The sequence below is a fragment of the Schistocerca cancellata genome, chromosome 5, assembly GCF_023864275.1.
Source record: "Schistocerca cancellata isolate TAMUIC-IGC-003103 chromosome 5, iqSchCanc2.1, whole genome shotgun sequence".
Lineage (NCBI taxonomy): Eukaryota > Metazoa > Arthropoda > Insecta > Orthoptera > Acrididae > Schistocerca > Schistocerca cancellata.
Window position 1 is genome coordinate 426,053,430 of NC_064630.1, and position 25,974 is coordinate 426,079,403.

The following is a 25,974-nucleotide window of genomic DNA, read 5'->3' on the forward strand; positions in this document are numbered from 1 at the left end:
CCCCCTCCTCCCTCGTCTTCCCCTCCTCCCTCGTCTTCCCCCTCCTCCCTCGTCTTCCCCCTCCTCCCTCGTCTTCCCCCTCCTCCCTCGTCTTCCCCCTCCTCCCTCGTCTTCCCCCTCCTCCCTCGTCTTCCCCCTCCTCCCTCGTCTTCCCCCTCCTCCCTCGTCTTCCCCCTCCTCCCTCGTCTTCCCCCTCCTCCCTCGTCTTCCCCCTCCTCCCTCGTCTTCCCCCTCCTCCCTCGTCTTCCCCCTCCTCCCTCGTCTTCCCCCTCCTCCCTCGTCTTCCCCCTCCTCGCTCGTCTTCCCCCTCCTCGCTCGTCTTCCCCCTCCTCGCTCGCCTTCCCCCTCCTCGCTCGCCTTCCCCCTCCTCCCTCGCCTTCCCCTCCTCCCTCGCCTTCCCCCTCCTCCCTCGCCTTCCCCCTCCTCCCTCGCCTTCCCCCTCCTCCCTCGCCTTCCCCCTCCTCGCTCGCCTTCCCCCTCCTCGCTCGCCTTCCCCCTCCTCGCTCGCCTTCCCCCTCCTCGCTCGCCTTCCCCCTCCTCGCTCGCCTTCCCCCTCCTCGCTCGCCTTCCCCCTCCTCGCTCGCCTTCCCCCTCCTCGCTCGCCTTCCCCCTCCTCGCTCGCCTTCCCCCTCCTCGCTCGCCTTCCCCCTCCTCGCTCGCCTTCCCCCTCCTCGCTCGCCTTCCCCCTCCTCGGCTCGCCGTCCCCCTCCTCGCTCGCCGTCCCCCTCCTCGCTCGCCGTCCCCCTCCTCCCTCCTCTTTGCCCTCCTTCCATTCTCTCTTCCTCCCTCCTCTTTGCCCTCCTTCCATTCTCTCTTCCTCCCTCCTCTTTGCCCTCCTTCCATTCTCTCTTCCTCCCTCCTCTTTGCCCTCCTTCCATTCTCTCTTCCTCCCTCCTCTTTGCCCTCCTTCCATTCTCTCTTCCTCCCTCCTCTTTGCCCTCCTTCCATTCTCTCTTCCTCCCTCCTCTTTGCCCTCCTTCCATTCTCTCTTCCTCCCTCCTCTTTGCCCTCCTTCCATTCTCTCTTCCTCCCTCCTCTTTGCCCTCCTTCCATTCTCTCTTCCTCCCTCCTCTTTGCCCTCCTTCCATTCTCTCTTCCTCCCTCCTCTTCCCTCTCCTTCCCTTCCCCCTCCTCCCTTCTCTTCCCCACTCCTCCCCTTCACCCTTTTCCCCCTGTTACCTTCACCCTCTTCCTTTCACCCTCTCCCGTCCCCCTCTTCACCCTCCCCCTGGTTCCCTCCCCCGCCCCCTTCCACCTCGTTCCCTCTCCTGCCCCCTCTTTCCCTCTCCCACCCCCTCTCTCTTTCCCTCCTCTATCCACCAAAGCCCTTTCACTTTCTTGATAGTCACCAACTCGGTAGCCAGCCAGTGTGATGGGGCTGTTATGTGCTCATCTGGCTTAGCCCCCTGATACCAGAGGGATGACGCTGGTGTGAATGCTGTGTGCAAGCCTAGAAGTGGTTAGCCATCTTTTTAGGCCATTGGAACTCCCGGCAACAACCGTCCTGCCAGGCGGACATTGCTGTGGCTGGGTGGTGCCCACGAGGTGACCCCCTGTTCGGAGTGGGTTGTACCAGGGTGGATGTTTGGCGCGTGGAATGTGTTAAACACTCTGGCCGCTCTACTATGGCCTCGTCTCTTCCTTGACATAGTTCTGTCTCAGTTCCTGTTTCTGGCTTTCCAGCCTTACCCTCCTTGGATATACCCTGGGAGGAGGGCCAGACATGCCGCCTTGGGCAAAACCCTTTCCACAGTTCTTGGTCTGTAACAGGACCGACAGGACGACTTTCACTGCCATCAAAACTGTTTTCTTTGTGTAACATACCGAGGACAATTTCAGTGAAGTTGAGCTATTAAGCACGATGAGACAACTTCTGCCAGTCAGCCGGCTTCCCTCTGTGCATGCAACCACTTAGAAGACAACCCCTTGGTTATCACTCCTCACAATTCACTCTGTATGACATAGGAGGTAATTTTCCATAGGGATCTTCTCCTCGAGTTCGATGATGAACTTAATGCTAATCTGGAATGACATGGCGTTCATTTCATCCAGCGTGTGTAGAAAGTCCCTAACAGCCATCATGTAGACACAGGCACTTTCATCATGGCATTTGAGGGGGATACCCTGTCAGAGAAGGTCAAGGTAATGCTTCCATTGCCTCAAGTTCGGGCACATATCCTCGCAATGCGATGCCAATCCCATCTGTTGTGACTGGTGGCCACCCTCTTCATGTGGGGAACCCTTGCACCCCACTGCCTAACTGTGTAAACTGCTCTAGTTACCATTCTCCCCACTAACTGGAAATCCAGTGTACTTGAAGGAAAAACGTATTCAGGAAATAAAGACTCTTGACCGTCTCAGCTACTTTGAGGCCAAGAAGAAATGTGACAGACTTCACGCTGTAAATCTCTCCCCCTACCTATGCCTCAGTTATGCCTTCCCGTCCTCATCCATCCCCCTTATCCCTGTCCTTCTGTCCTTCTCTTTCCTCAGTCTCAGTGGCTGCCACCCCTTCCCCTTCAGGAACTCCTCCTCCTCCTCCTCCTCCTCCTCCTCCTCCTCACCACCAGGGAAAACGTCCTCTTCTCTGGTTCCTGTTGGGGTGGGGGTCTGTCTTGGAACATCCCTTCCTGGTGTTCTCAGGACAGGAAGCTTGCACCCTTGGGTTGGAGGTGGGACCCACACTCTGAGGGCCCCAAATCCACTTGCTTTCTGTCTGATCCTGACATCACTGCCACCTATTCCCTTACTGATAACACCTCTTCCTCCCTCTGAGGTAGAAGGAGAAGCAGTGCAAGTCAAAGGACAAGGCTTTCCCATCTTCCCAGAGGGCTTCGCCCTCCATGTCCTCCTGAATTGGACCCAATTTTTATGGATGTCACCACTTCCTCATTGGTGACGACCACCGACCAAGTGACGTGATCTCCCCTCGGCTTCTTTGTCTCACCTAGACCCTCACCACATGATAATCCATTGAAACTGCATTGGATATTGCTCCACCTCCCAGAAATACAACACGTTGTTTCCTCTTATTCATCAGTCTGTCTTGCTCTTCAAGAAACTTACTTTCGCGATGACCACTCTCTAATGTTTCATGTTATTGGGCATTCCGTTGGAACCATGCAGGCCCCGGGATAGCACCTGTAGGGTTCAGCATTTTAGTTTGCTCCAATTTCATTAGTGACTGGATCCCCCTTCATAGCAATGTGGAAGCGATGGTGGTTAGAGTGCAGATGGCTCTGGAAATCACCTTTTGCAGTGTTTATCTCCCTCCAGGTAGGCCACTTCCTAATGTTGAACTGTCTACCTTAACACAGCATCTCCTGCTCCTGTATTTCGTCTGGGGACTTCAGTGCACACCACCCCATGTGGGGGAGTGCCACTTCATCGGGTAGGGGTCCCTTACTTGACCAACTTACTGCAGACATTGATTTGTATCCTCAATGACGGTCCTGCTACCCACTTCAGTGTCACTCATAGTACCTTTACTGCTATCGATCTCACAGTCTCCTCTCCTGCTCTCGTGGCTTGCCTACATTGGTCACCTTGTAATGACAATTAATTGATGTGCTCATGCAGTACATCTCTGCCACTATTCTTCATGCTGCTGGCACTGCTGTCACCCTATCCACAGGTCTCCCCCATCATCAACGAGTACCGTGGTGGACCAAGGATGTAGCAGTCGCTTTCCAGGACTGCCGACAGATGGTGCAGTCATTTAAACACCACCCTTCACAGACCAACTTTCTCACTTTTAAGTATCTTCTTGCTAAGGCTCATTACCTTATTAAGAAGTGTAAAAAGGGATGCTGGGAGTGCTATGTTCCTTCCGTGGGGATGTATAGTTCTTCATCGCAGGTTTGGTCCAAGCTCTGTAGCCATCTGGGCTGCCAGCGACAGTCAACCGCCCTGGCGCTTATCCTCCAAAGTGCTCTATCTGCTGATGATCCATTGGTCCTTGCAAAACACCCCGCGTCACGCTTTGCGACAGCATTAATGTCCTATTCCTATCCTGCCATCTTTCTCCAGCAGAAACACAGAGTTGAACAGACCCCCCTTCTGTTTCAACCATCACCAAGCTGAAAACTCCACTGAATAGGAATCCTTGCAGGCTCTTACCTCTTCACATGACACGGTCCCAGGCCCAGATTCCATCCACAATCAGATGATCAAACACTTGGACGTTACGCAGAGGCAATATCTACTCAGGGTCTTCAACCACGTTTGGCTCACGGAAGCCTTCCCCTCACAATGGTGAGACAGTACAGTTATCCCCGTCCTTAAGCCTATGGGAAGAACCCAATCAGCCTGACGAATGTACTTTGTAAACTGCTTGAAAGGATGGTTAGCTTCCAATTATGTTGGGTACTCGAATCTCAGGCTCTTTTGTCCCTATAGCAGTGTGGCTTCCGGGAAGGACTGTCTCTAACTTACCATTTACTCACACTGGAAACTGCAATCCAACAGGCTTTTACTAACTGTTAGCTTTTCACGATCTTCTTTGACCTACATAAGGTGTACAACACGGCTTGCCACCATCACATTTTAGTTACCCTCCATGACTGGGGCTTTCATGGCCCCCTTCCAATTTTTATTCACGAATTTTTATCCCACCGGCTCTTCCGATTGCAGTTGGCACTTCACTTAGCACCCCTCGGATTCAGGAGAACAGTGTCCCACACGGTTCTGTATTGTCACACTCTTTCTCATAGCCATCAATGAGCTTGTAACATCTGTTGGCCCACAGGTTACCCTGGCGTTGTATGTCTATGATTTTTGCATCTGTCGCAGCTCCCACTTGGTAGCATCTGCTGAGTGCTGTCTTCCATGGCTTCCAATTTTCTCCCTCCAAAATGTGAGTTTTGCATTTTGCTCATCAATTCATAGTACATCCTGATCCAGTACTTTATTTAGGTGACCAGCACCTAGATGTGGCAGCACAGTACCGTTTCATGGGCCTTTTATTATTATTATTATTATTATTATTATTATTTATTTTCTTCTTCTTCTTCTTTCGATTTCGGCCATCTTTGGACCACGTTCAACAATTCACTTGCCCGGCTTTTTGATCTTTTTTTCTCTCTTCCCAATATTTCCTCATCATTTTCGAGTGGTTCCTCCTCCGCTCTTCCGACCATTTCCTGTTATTATTCTTTAGTTTCGTTTCTTCTGGAAAACACTTAATTTCGTTCACTATTTGTCTAAACTTTTCCCTGTCCCTGATTGACTCACGGGTGACATTAAAATAGGCCAAATCCTTTTTCACCATCTGTATCCATTTATTGTTGGTTTTTTCGTTCCTGTTACTATGTTCAAACACTTTTCTTGTTAGTCTGTTTCCATCCATCCTCGACAGGTGACCATAAAACGTTAGTCTGCGTTTACGCATTGCCTCACTCACTTTCTCAATAGTTTTGTATATTTCCTTATTACTCTTTAGCTTGTACTCTTCCCCAATCTTTCTCGGTCCTAATATTTTTCTCAAAATGTTCCTTTCTTTCTTTTCCATGTTTTCTATTTCCCCCTTTTTGTTAAGAGTTAGGCACTCCGATGCATACAGGCATTCTGGTCTAATGACAGTTTTATAATGTCTTAATTTAGCTTGAATCGAAATGTTTTTTTTGTTATATATGTCTTTGGTTTTTTGAAAAGCAAATTCCATTTTCCTTGCTCTCGCCTGGTTTGCACTCTTGTCTAAACCATTCACTTGAATTATTTCACCTAAATACTTAAATTTTTCTACTCTCTTAATATTGCCGTATTTAGTAATAAGATTTTTCTTGTTATTTCTATGATTAGACATATACACGGTTTTTTCAAATGAAATCTGCAGTCCAGCTCTGGCCGAAACTTCTTGTAGTTTCTCCAAGTAGTTCTGAGCAATTTCTTCGTTTTCTGTAATTATTGCCAGATCGTCTATTTATTTATTTATTTTATTTTATTTTATTTATTTATTTATTTTTTTTTTTTTATGAAAAGCTGACATGGTAGCCCCATATTCGCCACCTGAGGACTACATGTATGCAGAAGCTTAGTGCTTTCTGTCTCCTGGCCCACACATGTTGGGGTGCAGACCATGCTATTCTTCTCTGTCTTTACTGTGCTCTGGTCTTGTCCAGGCTAGATTATGGAAGTCAGGTTTATAGCTCAGCAGCTCCTTCCACTCTGAAAATACTTGATCCTGTTCACCATTGTGGGGTGTGTCTGGCAATTGGTGCCTTTTGCACTAGTCCCATTAACAGTCCCCTCACAGAAGCGGGGATTCCTCCTCTACAGATACGATGAAGCAAACTCCTGGTTTGTTACGCAATCACCATTTGCAGATTCCCTGACTATCCCATGTACTCTGTCCTCTTTGCAAGTGAGGGACATCTCCCTCCTGATCACCACCCATCATTGGGATTGCTGGTTGGAATGCGTCTCACATCCCTCTGTCAGGATCTCCATCTCTGTTCACTGAAATGCGCCCTGTGTATTTCCCCTCATAAACCCCCCCCCCCCCCCCCCTCTCTTGGATGGTGCCTAGACTGTGGATTAGGACTGACCTATTCCAGGGTCCTGAGGTCTCTGTCACCCTTATGTCTTCTGGCGTCTTGTACATTCCATCCTTGCAGAGTTCCAGGGTGTTACCATCTTCTACACTGATGGTTCTAAGACGATAGATAAAGAAGGGATATGCTTTCATGTCTTACTACTTGCTTAAAACACCATTTATTGTCAGAATCATTTAGTGTGTTCACAGTATAGCTGCTAGCCATTACCAAGGCCCTCCATTTTGTTCCTCATGCCTCTCTCCACAGTGTTTTAATATATACCGACTCATTGAGCAGCCTGCTACTTTCGTCATCCTTTGGTCTCTGCTATCTGTGACCTTCTCTCCTCCCTTGGGTGTGCCACCTGCTCAGTTGTCTTTCTCTGGGCCCCAACTCATGTGGGTATCAGGGAATGAACTGGCTGACTGTTTGGTTAGATAAGCTGATACTCAACCTCCATTTCCTTTCATGACTCCAGCTGTGGATATGCAGATCTATGTCAAATCTCTCTTTGCCCAAAAGTGGAATGACATCTCATGCACCACTGCTCTCAGTAATAAACTCCACACAATCAAGGAGACTACTATGCTTTGGTGCTCTTTCTTCGGTTCCTCTTGGAATGAGTCCAAGGCTTTATGCTGTCTATGCATTGGTCTATCCATTGTTTTCTCTTGTGTAACAAACCACCTCAGTATGGTTGTGGATTCAGACTGACAGTATCCCACATATTGGTGGAATGTTTCCCTCTTTTGGTCCTTTGTGCTAAGTATAGTCTTTCTTAATTTTTATATTAGCAGATAATTCATGGATAGTTAGACTGGTCCTCAGTTTCCTCTGAGAAAGTGGTTATTTTCAGATATAAGGTTTTCCTTTACTCATGGAGCAGAGGCAATGTGGTTGTGGTTGTGGTCTCTCTTCACGTTTTCTCGGCCTGAGATCCTATGACCACTCCCCCGCAGAAAGACCATTCTTTTTTTCCAGTTTTTAGATTTAGTCTAACCTCTTATTCCTTTTACTGTGTGTGTGTGTGTGTGTGTGTGTGTGTGTGTGTGTGTGTGTGTGTTTTTCAACTTTCTTCTTTTATAGTTTGACTCCCCTGACTGGATCCTCTTTTTTTCTGTGAGTAACTTTGGAATCGCTGGACTGATGAGCTCGCCATTTGGTCCCATAAACCCTCTCAATCAATCAATAAGTCTCAAAATTTGTCAGGGTTAAATGCTAAAACTTGTCTGAAAATCAGGGAAATATCGGGGAATTTCACGGGGGGAAATTTGTGACAACTGCTGTTTAAAGCCTGTATTCAGTCTAATTCTGTTTTTTTTATGTTGTTTTTGTTGTACAGAATATATGATTTACAAAATACCATATCAAATATGTAAAAAAGATTTTTCTGTACTCTTTCAAATATTTCCTCAAACAGAGAAACCCATGAATATGGCTAACTTTCTTGTACTTTCACATAACTGTTCTAAAATTGGTGCCTTTATGCCAGGAGTCTGTGTATACTCCCAGATTTTTGGCCTGTTATGTTCTTCTTTCCAAATCTACTGTTTTCATCATCAATGTCACATTCAGTGATTGAACTTCTTCACCACTAGTGTACAGAAAACACAATACTATTACCATCACTATCATTATTGGCGGGATCAACCAAATCACTGTCCACAAATGGGTGGTTTAATTCTTTTAGGGAATTACAGCCAACACATGTGAATGAAATGAAGGACTATGCATAACTGAAGGAAGAGATTATGGACGACTGTTGAACCACAAGTCTGACTCGTATCACATGATGTACCACCGTCAAAGCTTATCACGTTCACACATGGCCCATAGGAAGTACCACGAGGCAGGCTCATGCTTATTGTTTATGGCCTAACTTTCTTTCCTCAAGTCTCACTCATGGTTCGAGACCAAGGTGTTAAGTAAGTTATTCTGCAGAACCCTATATTGGAGATTGAAATAATGTTAGCTATGGTTGTGTCTGCAAATGAATAAATTCGAACCTCTTTGTTGTGGAGTGATGCCTGGACATGTATCCATTGAAAATGGTTGCTTTGTACTGTGCCATTCACTCTACTTTCTAGTTAATCTATTTCACTTTGTGCAGGTAGTGTTCATTTCTTCCATGGAATTTGATATAGTCTTCCCTTTACAATCCATATCTCAACTCTTATTTTTCAGTTTACAGAAAATGTATTTGCAGTTGTGAATACGAACCACAATCTGTATATTGCAATGATGATGACTACAATTTTTTTCTAGACTGGGTCTCGGACCTGGATTTCTCGCTTTACTGGAATGGTCCCCTTAACCGCTTTGGCCATCCATGCATGAATCATTAGCAGACCCAAACTTCCATGTGTCGTCATCGAAGTGTCACAGCCTGCACTCACACATTATGTATATTCCCATGCAGGAAGGACTTGTTTATTGCGAGCAGAGAGCCTGGTGTTGGCAAATAAATATGAAATAACAGTACCTGTGTTATTAAAAAGTATGATGCAATGTTTCTACAGACGTGAACACACCACCACAACAAGAAGAACGCCAAGAGTTTTGGCTTGTCTTTGTTGGAGCAGCAACAGAGAAGACAAACACCAGGGTGAGAGAGAAAATGATACCATGATGGAACAAAAGGGTAAAGGATGAAATACATCTGAAAAACCAAAGCAAGAAGCTATTAGATAAAGATAAATAAAGACCAGAGACTCTAAAAATGAAGAATACATCAAAACACTGACCCAAGAGTAGGTACAGTGAAAACTAATTGGAAAACAAGTAATACATAAGGAGAAAAACAAATGTTGGAAGGAACTTACAAACTCATAGTAGACTGCAATGGTAACAAGAAACTAAGAAAGTAATAAAAAGAAGAGGAAACAGCAAGGCACCATAAAACAAATGGAAGGTAAAGATGGAAGTCTAGTCTGACACATGACAGATATTCAATCAGTAATGCAGGAATGCAGTAAATTGCGAAATGTGGTTTATTTATCTCATAATGTAAATAATCTGATTCAGGTACAGGAGACACGATAAATTTCTAATAAAATTTCATCATAAATGTAGAACAGCTGATGTTAAACAAAATAATAATAATAATAATAATAATAATAATTCACTCCACGAAAGAACAATCCCAAGAAATTGCACCTGCAGAGATTCAACGTAAACAGTTTCCACAAAACAAACATAAAGGACAAATGGGAGAAAGAGGAAGCAAACACGAGAAGAGTTCGGAAACAAGATTATATGTAAAGCACAGGAACTACTACAACTGAGAAAAAAGAAAAAACATGCATAGTGGAATGACAATTGTGAAAATGCCCTTAAAGCATGCAAATTGGCCTTCCAGAAATACAACAGTAAAAAAAAAGCCAGAAACACTTTTTTCGATGACCTTGCAATTTTGGCAGACAATGAACAAAATGCAATACATCAAATAGAAATACTCAAGGAATCTGCCGAGAAGGTTGACTTGCAAATTTATTTTGAGAAAATGGAATTTATGTGTACACTCTTAAAAATACAGAATCTCGCCACAAAATATGGACGGATAATCAGAGTTCCACATTTTAAATACCTGGAACCCACTGGACTAGGAAAAAAATCTCAAGAAACTCTAGCAAAGAAACTAAAGAGAGCCTATGGTTGAACATGCGAACTTTACAACAAAAAGTGCATCTCCATGCATACAAAAATCAAGTACTGCAGCACTGTCATTAAACCCGAGGTGCTATATGCAGCAGAAACCTTGTCACTCCATAACAAGGTGCTACTACAAAATCTACTAAAATAAGAACAAAAGATCATTAGGAAAATCCTTGGCCCACGAAAAACTGAAGCTGAATATAAACTGCAAACCAACAAAACTACAGAGGAAATTTCAAATATTGGTGCTGACATTAGAAAAAAGACGCCTTAAATTCTATGGACACATACACAGACTCTCTGAGTATAGACTCACATGCCAGATACTCACAGCCACTGAAAACCTTAAAGGTACGACATGGGCCGAACAAGTACGAAGAGAGCTTACTGATGCTCTACTCGCCATTCAGGACACTGCAGACCTTAACATCTACAGAAGCAAAATAGACAAGTGGGAAGTTCAGCCATAGACAAGAGCCAAAAAGACCAGTACAAAGTGGACGGATGAAAGAAAGAAAGCCATGAGCGAGAAAATGAAGGTCTCCTGAAAAAACTGCAGGAAGAACTGTAGAAGCGTCATGTGATCCACAAAGGATCTACTGTGTGTATAATAATAATAATAATAATAATAATAATAATAATAATAATAATACAATTTTGTTATATATACCTACAATAAAATTCAACACTTAATTACCCCTTGCTCAAACTATCTTTTCTCTTCCTCTATGAATTCTTTTATTGAATAGTAGCGTTTCTTCCACAGAATTTGCTGCAACCTCATTTTTAAAATTTCTGACCCCTTATTAAATGTGTTTTTGCCCATTAACTTGTTATATATTGTCATCCCCATATACTGTGGAGTCCATGCTTATAATTTCAACTGGTGTGAGAGTAGCATAAAATTATTTTTATTTCTTGTGTTATATGTGTGGTTAAAATGATTCTGCTCAAATAATTTTTTCCTGCGTGTAGGAAGATTGTAATTTCATAAATGTATGAACCATGGACCTTGTCGTTGGTGGGGAGGCTTGTGTGTCTTAGTGATACGGATAGCTGTACCGTAGGTGCAGCCACAACTGAGGGGAATCTGTTGAGAGGCCAGACAAATGTGTGATTCCTGAAGAGGGGCAGCAGTCTTTTCAGTAGTTGCAGGGGCAACAGTCTGGATGATTGACTGATTTAGCCTTGTAACGTTAACCAAAATGGCCTTGCTGTGCTGGTATTGCGAACAGCCATAATTTGTCCCGAGGGCACGCGGCTTTATTGTATTGGTAAATGATGATGGCGTCCTCTTGGGTAAAATATTCTGGAGGTAAAATATCACCCAATCAGATCTCCAGGTGGTGACTGCTCAGGAGGATGTTGTTATCAGGAGAAACAAAACTGGCTTTCTACGAATTATAGCATGGAATGTCAAATGCCTTAATCGGGAAGGTAGGTTAGAAAACTTTTTAGGGAAATGGATTGGTTAAAATTAGATATTTGCGGGAATTAGTGAAGTTCGGTGGCAGGAGGAACAAGACTTCAGGTCAGGTGAATACAGGGTTATAAATACAAAATCAAATAGGGATAGTGAAGCATAGGTTTAACAATTAATGAAAAAAAAAAATTTGGAGCGCAAATAAGCTACTGCAAACAGCATAGTGAATGCATTATTGTAGGCAGGATAGACACAAAGCCCACGCCTACCACAGTAGTACAAGTTTATATGCCAACTAGCTCTGAAGATGATGAAGAGATTGAAAAAATGTATGATGTGATAAAAGAAATTATTCAGATAGTTAAGGGAGACAAAAATTTAATAGTCAGAGGGACTGGAATTCGATACTAGGAAAAGGAAGAGAAGGAAAAATAGTAGGTGAATATGGATTGGCAGTAAGGAATGAAAGAGGAAGCCGCCTGCTAGAATTTGGCACATAGTATAACATACACATAGCTAACACTTGGTTTAAGAATGATGAAAGAAGGTTGTATGTTTGGAAGAGGCCTAGAGACACAGGAAGGTTTCAGATAGATTGTATAACAGTAATTCAGAGATTTAGGAACCAGGTTTTAAATTGTAAGACATTTCCAGGGACAGATGCAGACTCTGACCACAATTTATTTGTTATAAACTGTAGATTAAAACTGAAGAAACTACAAAAAGGTAGGAATTTAAGGCGAATGGGACCTGACTAAACTGAAAGAACCAGAGGTTGTAGAGGGTTTCAGAGAGAGCATTAGGGAATGAACGACAAGAACAGGGGAAAGAAATACAGTAGAAGAAGAATGGGTAACTTTGGGAGGTGAAATAGTGAAGGCAGCAGAAGATCAAGTAGGTAAAAAGGCGAGGGCTAGTAGAAATCCTTGCGTAACAGAAGAGATATTGAATTTAATTGATGAAAGAGAACATATAAAAATGCAGTAAATGAAGCAGGTGAAAAGGAGTACAAATGTATAAAAAATGAGATTGACAGGAAGTGCAAAATGACAAAGCAGGGATGACTAGAGGACAAATGTAAGTATGTAGAGGCATATATCACTAGAGGTAAGATAGATACTGGCTACAGGAAGATTAGAGAGACCTTTGGAGAAAAGAGAAGCACCTGCATGAATATCAAGAGCTCAGATGGAAAACCAGTTGTAAGCAAAGAAGGGAAAGCAGAAAGATGGAAAAAGTATATAGAGGGTCTGTACAAGGGCAGTGTACTTGAGGGAAATATTATGGTAATGAAAGAGGACTTAGCTGAAGATGAAATTGGAGGTATGATACTGCATGAAGAATTTGACAGAGCACTGAAAGACCTAATTCAAAACAAGGCCCCAGGAGTAGACAACATTCCATTAGAACTACTGACAGCCTTGGGAGAGCCAGCAATGACAAAATGTGATGAGCAATGTGTATGAGACACGTGAAATACCCTCATAATGCAAGAAGAATATAGTAATTCCAATCCCAAAGAAAGCCGGTGTTGACAGGTGTGAAAATTACTGAACTACCAGTTTAATAAGTCATGGCTGTAAAATATGAGGGTGGTTTGAAAAGTTCTCAGAATCACCATGAGAGGTCAGTGCTAGTGCAATGAGTTGTTCATGTGATATTCATTAGACTGTTACCTGTAAACACGAGCCATGTCAGTGGTCTTGGAAGAGAGCTGTGGCGGTGACGCAGCTCTGTTGCTGTTCCTGCGTAGTGATTTGTGAAGATGGGAAAAATCGAGATTTGAGCAGTGAGTAAGTACTTCATAAAGAAAGGTATGAAAGCACTGGGGCAGAGCTTCCCAACCTTTTCAGCTGGCGGACCCTTTCTTCAGTTGAAAATCCATGGCGGACCACTAGTCAGTCAAGAGCACAGTAACTTTAAATTTCAGAGCGAAGATCGAAACCCATAGGAACTGAAAGTTTCTTAACGCAAGTGCCACGTTTCCAATGGACCCCCTCCCCCCCCAGAAGTATCAATAGTCTTTGGTTTAGAGATGAATGAAAACAACTTGAAATTAATGATCCAGTTTGAATTCCCACTGTATCCAGACACTTACTAGTAGATTTACCCTCTTTGTTCAACACACTATAGCCTATTAAAATTACTTGGTAACTGACATTTCACACGTTGGAGCTGCCTTCCTCCAGGAGCAATCAAAGTCACGTCCAAACTGTTGGTTTTTGACAAGCTGCCGCTTGTGGTCTATTCACTTCCACTGTCTTGTAAGGAGCATGCATATTTTGTAGCAGTCGTGTGTGTGTGGGGGGGGGGGGGGGTGAAAGCCGAAGAAAAATGTTCAAATGTATGTAAAGTCAATGGGACTTAACTGCTGAGGTCATCAGTCCCTAGTCTTACACACTATTAAGCTAAGTTTAACTTCCACTAAGGACAACACACACACACACACACACACACACACACACACACACACAAGGGAGGTCTTACCTCCGGCGGGAGCCAGTGTGCGTCAGTTCTTGACAACTGGAGACGGATGTCTGGTTCCGCATCTAGCCGCATTTAGACAGCTTCGGTACTTAGTTTTGTGGGCAGCATAGATCGAGAATCCAGATTCACACATGAATGTTTTGGCAAATGGAAGAAGTACATGTTTTGCCGTTTCAACAAAGTAGTAGTATTTCTTGTTATCCAAACGGATCCAAAAGTGTGAGTAACCGTCAATGTCAAAACTAGATTTCAAGGTAGGGTCTGTGGCAATTTCTGTCAACAACTCATATTCATTTGATGATAGAATGTGTTGCGTTTTGGATATAATGAATGGGTTGACCACCCATTCATATTTCTGCAGCTTCTCATCTTCAGCTGTTGGGAAATAATGCTCCAACAATGACATCAAGCTTCGGAGATGTTCCAGGATTTGATGAAACAAATTCTTCCGAGGTGCCAATGTTTTGTTTTCCAAAAACTCGTTGAGAAGAGGAAAACACTCAACCTCCCCCTCCTCGACACTCTCTGCCCAAAAATTTATTTTACTCTTGAATGCTCGAACTGTGTCGATAGCAGTGACCTTTATTTCACTTTGCCCTTGGAATGAAATATTCATTTTCTTCATTTCGGAGAAAATATCTGACAAATAGGAAAGTATACACTGCCAATTTTCGTGATTAATAAGGTCTGCTAATTTGATGTTACACTCCAAAAGTAAAGCTAAGACTTCCAATGTTAATTCGTACAACCGAGAGAGTGCATTCCCACATGAGAGCCACCTCACTTCTGTGTGGAGTAGCAGCAAACGATGAAGGCTTCCCATATCTTCACACAGTATTGTGAAAAGTCTTGACTTCAACAGCCTTGATTTTATGTAGTTAATGATTTGAATGGATTCGTCTAAAACTTTCTTGAACGAAACAGGAATTTGTTTCGTAGCTAAAGCGTATCTGTGGAGAGCACAATGACTACTGTTGCAATTCTTATTTTCTTTTATTTTCGTTATTGCTCTGACTGTAGGACCCATCATAGCTTTTTGCACCATCTGTGCACACATCTATGCAATTAGACCATGAAACTTCGTTAGTCCTTAAAATATCATCCAATAGACGTAATATTTCAGCACCTGTTGTATTGGCAGGTAGTGGTCTGCACATTAAGAGGTCCTCCTCAAAACATCCAGAATATTCATAACGGACAAAAGCCAATAAAGTCGCTAATTCTGCAACATCAGTGGATTCATCTACCTGCAGAGAAAATGAATTGTGTTGGATGCGAGAAACAAGAGTGTCTTTCACATCATTTGACAGGTCAACAATGTGTCTCTTGACAGTATTGTTTGATAATGGCACCGAAGATACAAGCTTTACTGCCTTTTCGTCTAGCATGCAAGAAACAATATCATTAACACAGATTTATAAGATTTTCTGCAATGGTATGACCTTTGCCTGTTTTTGCCACTCAATAACTAACCAAGAAAGAAGCTTTTAATGAATTTTCATTAATTGTTTTTGCATGAGTTTTCATGCAATGCTGAGAAGCAGCTATTTCAGCACTCTTCCTTTTGAAAAAAATGATGTCTTTAGCCTGGAAATCCGGGTGAGTACCTTCAAAATGACGGCGCAATTTAACTGGAACCATTGAACTGTTCGGAAGGACTCGCGCACAAATTACACACTGACCTTTACCCTCCTTTGTCTCTATAAAGCCCATTTCTAAATAGCTTTCGTTGTACTTATACTTCTTGGTTATTCCACTTCCACAGGATATTGCAACCAGTGGAGTACTTGCAGCGTTTTCACGTAATAAATCCGTCTGTAGAGCTTCTTGTGATTGTTCTTCCTTTGGTCGTCCTCCCTCCTCATTCATTTCAACTGGAAACTTCCCTTGTTGTGAAGGCAGTGGAGAAACTGCTCCCTTCTTCCATGATCCTGACTTCAGCCACCAATCCATGTTAGAAGTAATAAACTGGTCAAAAATTGACTTATGAAATAGGTAGTGCACTGACAAAGCAAGTTTAACATTTAATGATGCCTGGGGTGGCATACTTGCCAGCGAGTGCCGTAATTGGTTGACGAAGCTTGCTCCGCGCATGCATAAAAGGTTTCAGCGTATCTAGCGCCGTGAGCCAGCGCACAAACGACCCCCGTATTGCTGCGAAACAGTCGATCAGAGAAGCCACATTCTCTGGCACTAAACTGTGTATGCATTCTCACTTAGGAACCACAAAGGCTGAAGTAAAAGTACACATGTTTTTCACACGAAAAAAAGTAGTGATGTATTTGATTTTCACATTTTTATTCAATAATTTTACTCATTATTTTACACGATTTGGTGAAAGATGGCCGCGGACCCCCTAGAAAGAGCCGGCGGACCACTAAGGGGTCCGCGAACCACACGTTGGGAAGCCCTGCACTGGGGGATTCTGCTTCTTCATATTCAACTGTGTGAGTTAGGTTGAAAGACAACATTACTAACTGCAGTAAATGTTTACTGGAAGATTGCATTAGAAAATCTGTATGAAAGTCACCAGCAATCAAAATTTCTTTGTTTCTTCCTGTTAAATAACCCAAAAGAGCTTCTAGATGGTTTATGAATAGATTATAATTTCCCAAAGGTGCTCGGTAAATAGTTACTATTATATAGGATCTGTTATGGATCTCTACTTCTGTTGCATATGCTTCTAGATGCTGCTCTACACATAATTTATTAATGTCAATGTTTTTGAATTAATGGCAGTTTTTAATAAATGTGGCAACTCCTCTTCCATCAATATTTACTCTGCAGAAGTAGGAAGGTAGCTTCAATCTTGAAATGTCAAACATATCTATACCCGTGGTCACTTGATGTTCAGAGAGGCAGATTATGTCAATTTAGTTAGATGAATTCATTTTATCAATACAAATGAGTAGTTCATCAACTTTATTTCTGAGTCCCGGAATGTTCTGGTGTAATAAAGATAACTGATACTTGCATATTAATGGGATTATAACTACTTTGGCGAAGATGAACTGGCAGTTTCTGATTACTTTCTGTTAAACATTGTTTAAATGGAGGCTGTATGCTAAAATCTGACTCCTGTTCATCTGTTTTCTCAAACTGAGTGTGTCTTCCAATCTCTCTTAAAACTCGTCTTCTTTCCCCCTTTCCTATCCTAAATAAGGCATCCCTCTGACACCTGTGACCACTGGTATTTTACCACTTGTGACAGTGTCCCCCATTAAGTTTTCTGCAATCAACCCAGACAGTTTTCTCTTCCCTTTCCTATTGAGGTGAAGGCCATGCCTAGTGTAGCCCCTCCTATCGATAGCATCCACAGGAATCAAACCAATATGGGACCCTATATCCGTCCTAAGTAGCCACTCCAACTCCAAGTTCACCCTCCCTACAGAAGAGTTCAGATGAGGCCAATCATGGTGTCTCAACACAGTCACAAATCCCACACTCGTATGCTTTGTTGCTGATGCTATCTTTACCAGGTCACTCTCTATGGAATATTCAGAGTCCTTGTCAATGCTATTTCCCGGACCACCCACTATAACCACGGCATCCTCCTTTGTGAAATCCTTGCATAAAGAACCTACATCCTCTGTTACCTGACCTAGATCTGCACTAGGCTTGAAAAAGTTTGTGACCTGGTACTCTGGACCTAGATTTTCCTGCAGTAGTTGGCCAACACCTCTACCGTGGGAGCTACCTAACAACAGAACTTTCTTTCTCCTCACAAATTTCTCTGCCTTTTTCAAGTCCTTGAAAGCTTATTGTGCCCTTTCTACAACTTCAGCTACATGAGGCTCGTCCGATACTGACTGAGGCAACAGGTCAAATCTATTTTCAAGATTTATGACAAAGCTGTCTGATACTCTCTTTTGCGTGTTCCCCCTATTACCTGTTGCCACTTCCCACCTCTGTTCACCCTTCTCCCTCTTTAACCTGTCCAGATCCTCCCTTGCCTTGTTTAAATCAGCTTGAAGAGCTGCAATTTTCCCTTCCTGTTCCAGTATTTTCCTATCTCTACTGCAGATCCTACAATACCACTGGTGAGCCTCATTTATGTCCCCATTTCCCACTCCACTACATTTGCCCCAATGGAAGAAACTACAGCACGCATCACACCACACCCCTGAACTATCGATCCTACGGCATGTCACACACTTCTCACTCATGGTAAAAACAGAAATCGTATAAACTGATTTAAGTACTGACTAAAACGTAAACAAAGGGCCCTAGAAACTATTCAGGCAGATATAAATACATTGAAAGAGTACTGAATAAAAAACTGGTGATTACATATAAGTTTAAGTCACTGTTTACTTCAGATACGCACGCGTGAAATTAAGCCTAAAATCCGTGCTATAGGCGCGAGAAGGAAAATAAACTTCTTCCCTGTTTAATCTTCTTTAACACTTCACTAACTTCACTTCCACTAATGTAACAACACCTATATTATATTTATACTAACTGGAAACATTTGCCTATAAGTTTAATTCATTGCTTACTTACGATTCGCGTGCATGAAATTAGGCCTAGGATTCATGCTACAGGCGCAAGAAGAAAAATACGCTTCTTACCCCATTTAATCTTATTTTATACTTCACTAACACTTTCACTAATTTATCAACACTTAGATTATATTTATAACAACTGTAAACGTTTAAAAATAGCTTAATAACAACGCTTTTTATAATTATTTATTGCAGCAAATACTCAGAGTCCGTGTCGGTGCAGTGTTGCCAACCAAGATACCTGCAACTTTACTTCTTTGATCCAATGATTTGCTTATCTTTCCAAGAAAGTTATTCACTTCATCCAGAATGTTTTTTTCCTGGTTGAAATTCAAATTGGTTACATATAGTAATGTCATTCTACTTTCTGTAACACTTTTGATAGGACTGGAAGAATAGAAATAGGGTGATAGTTTCCATTGTATTCCCTTGACCCATTCTTGGATGGAGGTCTCACTTTGGCATATTTCAAAACATCGGAAAAGCATCCCTGTAATAAGTTTACACCTAACTCTGAACTCCAGCTATTTGGATGACTTGGAACTGGACCCAGTATGGACACTAGTATCTGGGTAACTGGAAGAATCATTAAAATGGATCATTTCTTTAAAAACTAAATTTGTGCATACATACTACTGTAATATTAATTTTATGACTGCAAAACAATGTCTTTCAAATTTTGTGCAGTACTGTACTTATAAACAGTATTAGTTCTTGAATGTATCAGTCAGATTCAGTTGTTTTGTTGTCTTCAATCTTTTTCTTGCAGCCAGGTCTCGCATATGCTTACAGTGAGCAGCTGTGTATTGTGAAACTCAGGCTGCAGCTCCATCCATGTTAACACAGTATCAAGTCATGCAAGTTCCCCACGAGGTGGCAGTCCTGCATCTGGTGCAATGACAATGTTGTCATCCTGGCTATAAGTTTCTTCCCCTACACTTTGAATGATTTCATTATCACTGAGAATATGGAATCCAGGGTCCAAAGAATTGTGAACAAGCCACTTGCCTATATCTTCTGCTCTGCAGTCGGAATGTCCAGGAATTTTCAGAAGGATTTTCGTATGTCCTCAAGTGATATTTCTTCCTCTTCCTTTTCACACTACTTCTTCTCATCTGTGTCTTTCCATACCTCATCTTTGATTGAAATCCCTTTCAATTTATTCCAATCTCTTTTTAATGTAGTTGTCTTCACCAAATTTCATGTTTCTACCACCATGTAAGAGCAGTCTTTTAAATTCAGTTTTTGGTGATGAGCTACAAAACTTTCATCATTTTCATGTTCTGTCAAAATCTTTCAAAAAGTTGTCTTCTGTAATGTTTCTTCGTAGCTTCGATAACTGTCTGGTCCATTGGCTGCTGCAAACTCGTAACATTCTTTGGCAGGAAGTGTGTTTTAAAGTGTCCATCTTTTCTAGCAGGAAGGCGGCTTTCTGCAGGGGAACTGCCCAGAATTAACATCACTTTACTGCCTTCTTTCCCTGTTGCCTTTTGGTATTTTTTACTTCAATTATAAAAGTTTACTCCTACCATTCACAAAATAAAGTAGCAGTCATCCAGGTCTTTGGCTGATTCTTGTAAAAGATGGGAAGTTTCACATTTTTGAAAAACCAGGGCTTTCAGAGTTTGATATCAACAGAAGGGATATTTTGTGGTTTCCCGTAAAGTTAGCACGGTAACCAACCATACGGCCAGGAGCACTAGTTTCAATTTTAAACACTAAAGTTGTTTCAGGCAGTCTTCCAAATAAGACCCATCTTATCTGCATTTAATAAAAATTCAAGGTCATTAGCTTCTGATTCAATTTTGAGTTTTTCAATACCATTTTCTGCTGATTTTTGATCTGACGATACTTTTACACCATTTAACCCTTTCGTGGGCAAAATTATTGAGCAGTTTTTTTTAATGAATGGAGAGCAGATAGTAGTTAACAGATATGTATATTTACCATACAGAATATCAAATTTGCTCCAACTGTGAAAGTGAGGTCACACAACAAGGTGCGAATTATTCTTCCCACTGCCCTTCCTTGGAGTTAAATGACAAAAACAACTTTTTCAGTATATGTCGTATTTATTTGATAAATTTACTTCTTTTGTTACAATGATTGTTCACAATTACTTGCCATGAAATTTTCTGAAACATGGATCTATTCAAAGTGATATTTGACAATATGTACAAACACAGCGAGTGCTCTTTTCCGCAGCTTTGATACTACAATGACGGCACGTCCAGTAGGTTTCTCCTAAAATGGGTTGATGCTCCCCTACAGCCACATGACGAAAATCTTCAGGTACTTTACCCCTTTTTGCCAGAAAGACAAGTTTTTGTCCAAGCCTTTTTTGGGATGAGAAGCCAGCGCTCAATTATCTGGCTAGATGGATCCTGTATGTGAGCTGATCGTGCTGTCCACTTTCTCTTTTACTTATTTTCCACAAGATAAAACTGTTCACTGCAGCAACGTCCACCAGGAAATAAAATATTCTGAGCCACCATTTTACAGAACGTCTGCCAATAGCATACCTTTCTTCGTAATTGATCAAACTTATCTACACCACCCATTATTTTGTTGTATTCTGCCACAACTTCAGGACAAGAAATCTCTGTACTAGTACCATCCTTGTTTTTCCTTTTCACTGTGGCTGTTTCTCATGGGTCATGAATTGAGGACAGGAAAGTGACTGGACAGTTATCAATCCATTTTATTGCAGAAATGGCTCCTTTCATTTCAAACTGGAATTCTCCTCATTCCAATTTTACGTTTTCCTTCATAAATTTGGGTAAATCAAAAGTATTTACCTTATACTATAGCTTTTAGGAAAAAAATCACAAAATGTCTCGCGAACAGCACTGAAAAGCTCCTCTACAGAGCAACACTTAGCTATGCAATGCCTCTGCGTGAAGGTACAGCAAAAACGGTGGGAAATTCCGATTGGAAGTAGTACCCTATACTGTTCACTAGGTGGTAGCACAGTACAGAGGTCGGAACTGTGAATCCCATGGGACTAGGAGCGAGTTCATTGTAGTGGGAAGCATGTTTCCCACGGCTCACGAAAGGGTTAAGTGCAACTCACGACACTGTGCCTTGCCTTGAAATTCCGTGTTGCTCACTTTAAATGAAGACAAACTGTCAATTTTCTCAGCTACAAGTTTGCCTTTTTGCAAATAATTGGCCCTGAAAGAGTGTTTCTTAATGCTGGCTGCTGCAAAAACCTCTTCAATATGACCTGTTTGTTTTCTGCTTATTTTCACAACTTTTCTCAACAAATGCCCATCTTCATTCACATGGACAGACGCAAAATTTAAAATTGATGACTTTTTTTACTGAAATTGTTGATGCTCTCACACCAAACATCTCAGCTAACTGCTTACCACTCACCGTCTTTGTAGCCATACAGAACAAACTTCTTTTACCTCAAAGTGATCCAGATAATTGGTGATCCGGATAGTTGGAGTCTCAAAAATTGGAGTTCTTCTGTATTTAACCAACTCAAGAATAGAGATGTGAAAAACAACATGAATGATATAGAAATGCTGAGTGGGTGTTTGAGAAGAAAGGAAGTGACAAAGAAGAACCATCACTATTTTGGTTGGAAGTAGTGCAAGGTTTAAAAACTGTGAACAGAGAAAATCTAGTGGGGCTGCTGAATCAAATACAGATCAAATACAGATATATCAAGGTGGCTTGAACATATGGAATCCATTGGCTGTACCGTACGTTACATGTAATTGGGAGAGAGAACAAGATTCCTGATGACGGGATGAAACATGTATTTATACCACTATTCAAAAAAGGTAATAGGTAACTTACAGAGATGTAACATCGCTTTTACATGGATTAATATTTTTGGAGAACATAGAAAAGGGGATTCAAGGTATAATTCAACTGCTCCTGGAAGAAGAAATGTATGAGTTTAGGAAAAACAGGGTACAACTGATCTGATCTTCACAAGATGAATACTACTTGGAAAATGTATCGAAAAGGATAAAAGCATCACACTTGACTTCCTAGACATAGAAGGAACATATGACAGAGTATGAATGTCCAAATTTGCAACACCTAGAGAGAAGTGTACCCAAGACACTGACTGAGAAGGTGAAGATGCTCAACAGGTGATGTTAGCTGTGTTTGGGAAGATCGGTTGACCAAAGACAACCATATGTTTATTGCATTTGTAGATTCAGAGAGAGCTTTTGACAATTCGACTGGAATATTCTCTCTGAAAGAATGAAGATAGTAGGAATAAAACATGGGAAGCATAAGGTTTCCATGACTTGTACAGAAACCAGACTGCAATAATGGGAAATGAAAAAGATGAAAGATAAGCCATAGTTAGAAAGAATAACACAGTGTTGTAGCCTATCCCAGATGTTGTTTAATCTGTGCACTGAGCTAGCTATGAAGGAAAAAGAGGAGAAATTTGGAAAGGGAATTGAAGTTTATGGACAAGAAATTAAAACTTTGAGGTATATCAGTGACATAGTAATTCTGTCAGACAGTGGAGAATTTGGAAGAGCAATTGAAGTGTCTTGAAAAGAGGTTATAAGATAAACAACAACAAAAGTAAAACAAGTATAATGGCATGTAATCAAATTAAATCAGCTGAATAGGAAATGAAACACTGAAAATAAAGGAGTTTTGTTATTTGGGCAGTAAAATAACTCACAGTGCCTGAAGTTGAGGGTATTAAATGCAGACTAGCAATATCAAGGAAAGAATTTCTAAAAAAAAAAGTTGTTATTTACTATGGATTTAAGTACTAGGAAGTATTTTCTTTCCTGAAGGTATTTTTCTGGAGTGTAGCCTTATGTGGAAGTGAAGCATGGGTGTTTAATAGTTCAGACAAAAAGAGAATAGAAGCTTTTGAAATGTGGTGCTATAGGAGAATTCTGAAGATGGAAGAGTCAACTAATGAGGTTCCGAATTAAATTAAAGAGAAGAGAAATGAATGGCATAACTTGGGTAAAAGGAATGATTGGTTCGTAGAACAAATTGTGATCATGAAAGAATAATCAATTTTGTTACGGAAGTAAGTGTGAAGGGTAAAAATTGTAGAGGGAGACCAACACATGACTACAATAAGCAACTTCAAATGCATGTGTATTGCAGAAGCTGTGCAAAGACTAAGAGACTTGTCAAGCCTACTGAAGTTTAAAATGTAACATTACTTAATGTTATCATAGAGAAGCAATAAAAAGTAATTTTAGTGTAATAAAAGATTTCTAGTATCTGAGTATGAATGTTCCATAGCTCTAAAAATATTTTATCCTGTAATTTATCAGTTAATAAATTACAAACATATTGAGATCCTAATCCTGATACCAGCACTGTGTTCATCTGTGAATGTAACATAGTTAATTTGTGAAATTATTAATTGCAGCTTTCTTTGTTCAGTTTCAGATGCAAGACTGACAAAGTCCATGCAGAATACTGCTGTTTGGCAGAGAGAACATATTTGCATTTATTCATATTGTGCAGAAAGTGGAAGAGATGAGTTAAGGAAAAAAAGAGGATAAAATAGTAACAGTGACTTATGATACCAGAATCTTCCTGGTGTTTAAGAACATAGTGTAAATGGTCTTAAAATGTGCAATGACTGAAAATAATGTTAAAGTAATATATAAATTGTTTTCAATTATATTTGCTGATTGAATAAAGTGAAGGACTGCTGAAGTGTTAATCAGTGTATTTTTAATTATAGAATGATTTACTTTGTAAATAATTCTTACATTATTTTAAATGCAGGTTGCTATTATTAGCAAATAAATTTTAGGTTTAATAGAATTCAGAAGAAATTTTAAAAAACTGACATAATAACAATATTGCTATGGTGCTTCCGTTTGTTCTTATGAATTGTTCATTTTTTAGAAGTGATATTTTTTCTACTCAAATTTTCCAAGAAGTGCTGACATGCCAAAGATAGTAGCAGATTATTTGGTAAGGTCAATTTTTTATCTGTGAGTTGGGATTGAGTTAAATTTCTTCAGCAGTCCACATCAAGGAGTTGTGAGCTTCAGTAATGATTCTATCAGATATATATAATCTCAGATGTATTGGTCACATTTTTTACCTTCCTTCTCTGTATGTGGAAATCATTTACTCAAATGTGTAACTGAACATATAGGCAATACTCAAAAACTTCACTTGACTCTTTGTGTGAAAAGAGTAGTTAATTAATGGTTTTAGATTGTCTGTAGCAAGAAGTTTTGACATCTCTGTCCTCACAAAAAGCTTCTTGTTCTCCTATTTTAACAGTCTTATGGGAAAAAACTTTCCTATTAGGTGTTAAGGAAGCATGAGTGTTTTTGTTAGACTTTTTTCCTCTGTGACTGGAAGTTATGAGAAGTTTGCTTGCACATTAAAAAATTACTGAAGCTATTTATTAACTGTTCAAAAGCATTCCACATTATCTATTAATGCCTTAATGGCTAATTTTCTTTGAACAGTGCAGTTCCATTTTATCAGCCTTTAAATTTAGACTTTTAAATGATAAATATTTTCTTGTCCATATCTTTGGTCTACAAAGAGAAAGTAAACCTGCAGTGGAAATACACTCTCTGAGTATCTCATAAATTTACTCAAAAGCACAGTTAACTGCAACTTTACTTCAGCAAAATAAAATGTTGCTTATGTAAAACTTTTAGCTCGTAACTAGAGCATCATTATAATAGCTAAGTGTTTTGTCAACCTTCAGTATACTAATATGTATGCTATGTCCAAAATACAGCGTCAGCACATTTTGGAATAGTGATAAGGCAGACATTTTGAAAGGCAGTCACCACGAAAACTTGGTTTATGTATTATTTGCTGTTGCATCTTTTCTTTTTCTCTTGTAAATAAGGAAGGGTAATCAAATCCCTTCAGCTCGGCAGTGCATTACTGCTGCTTGTTTGTATGATTTCTGATTGTGAGAAATGGAGCATTTTACAGATGCTAAATTTGAAAGAGGCCCATGTTAATTATTATAATACATTGTTATATGTTGTAAATTGTTGCTATTTACTTATTGTAACAGTGGAAAACTTATATGTACATTATTACATGCATTATAAAATAATATGTGGCATTTTCATTTGAGTTCCTGTAATCCCCTGAAAACATTTCACATTTGCACAAATCTTTATTGTACAATACATATCTCGTGAGCTTTACCATATCAATTATATTACACTTAAAAATAGAAATTATTTTTGTTTTTTGTAACTATTGGCCTGTTTTGATCCAGGGAAATTTTAAGGTTTGGTAGAAGAAGATTACATATATTCCAGAGACAGTTGTGGCTCGTGAGTATACATTCTGGGTGTTCCCAAATTTTTAGATTCAGTAAAATATGAGAGAGTGAAATAGCGTCTGCTGTGTAATAGTTTATACA

General features: G+C 40.8%; 1 protein-coding gene across 1 annotated transcript in view; it reads left to right on the top strand.

Moving 5' to 3' along the window:
* The window catches only part of LOC126187855 (gamma-soluble NSF attachment protein-like), a 148,035-nt gene extending 122,393 nt beyond the window's left edge, over positions 1 to 25,642 (top strand). The window contains exon 10 of the mRNA XM_049929170.1: positions 23,997 to 25,642. The gene's annotated coding sequence lies outside the window, so the exon portion shown is untranslated. The remainder of the gene's footprint in view (positions 1 to 23,996) is intronic.
* The last annotated feature ends 332 nt before the right edge of the window (positions 25,643 to 25,974 follow it).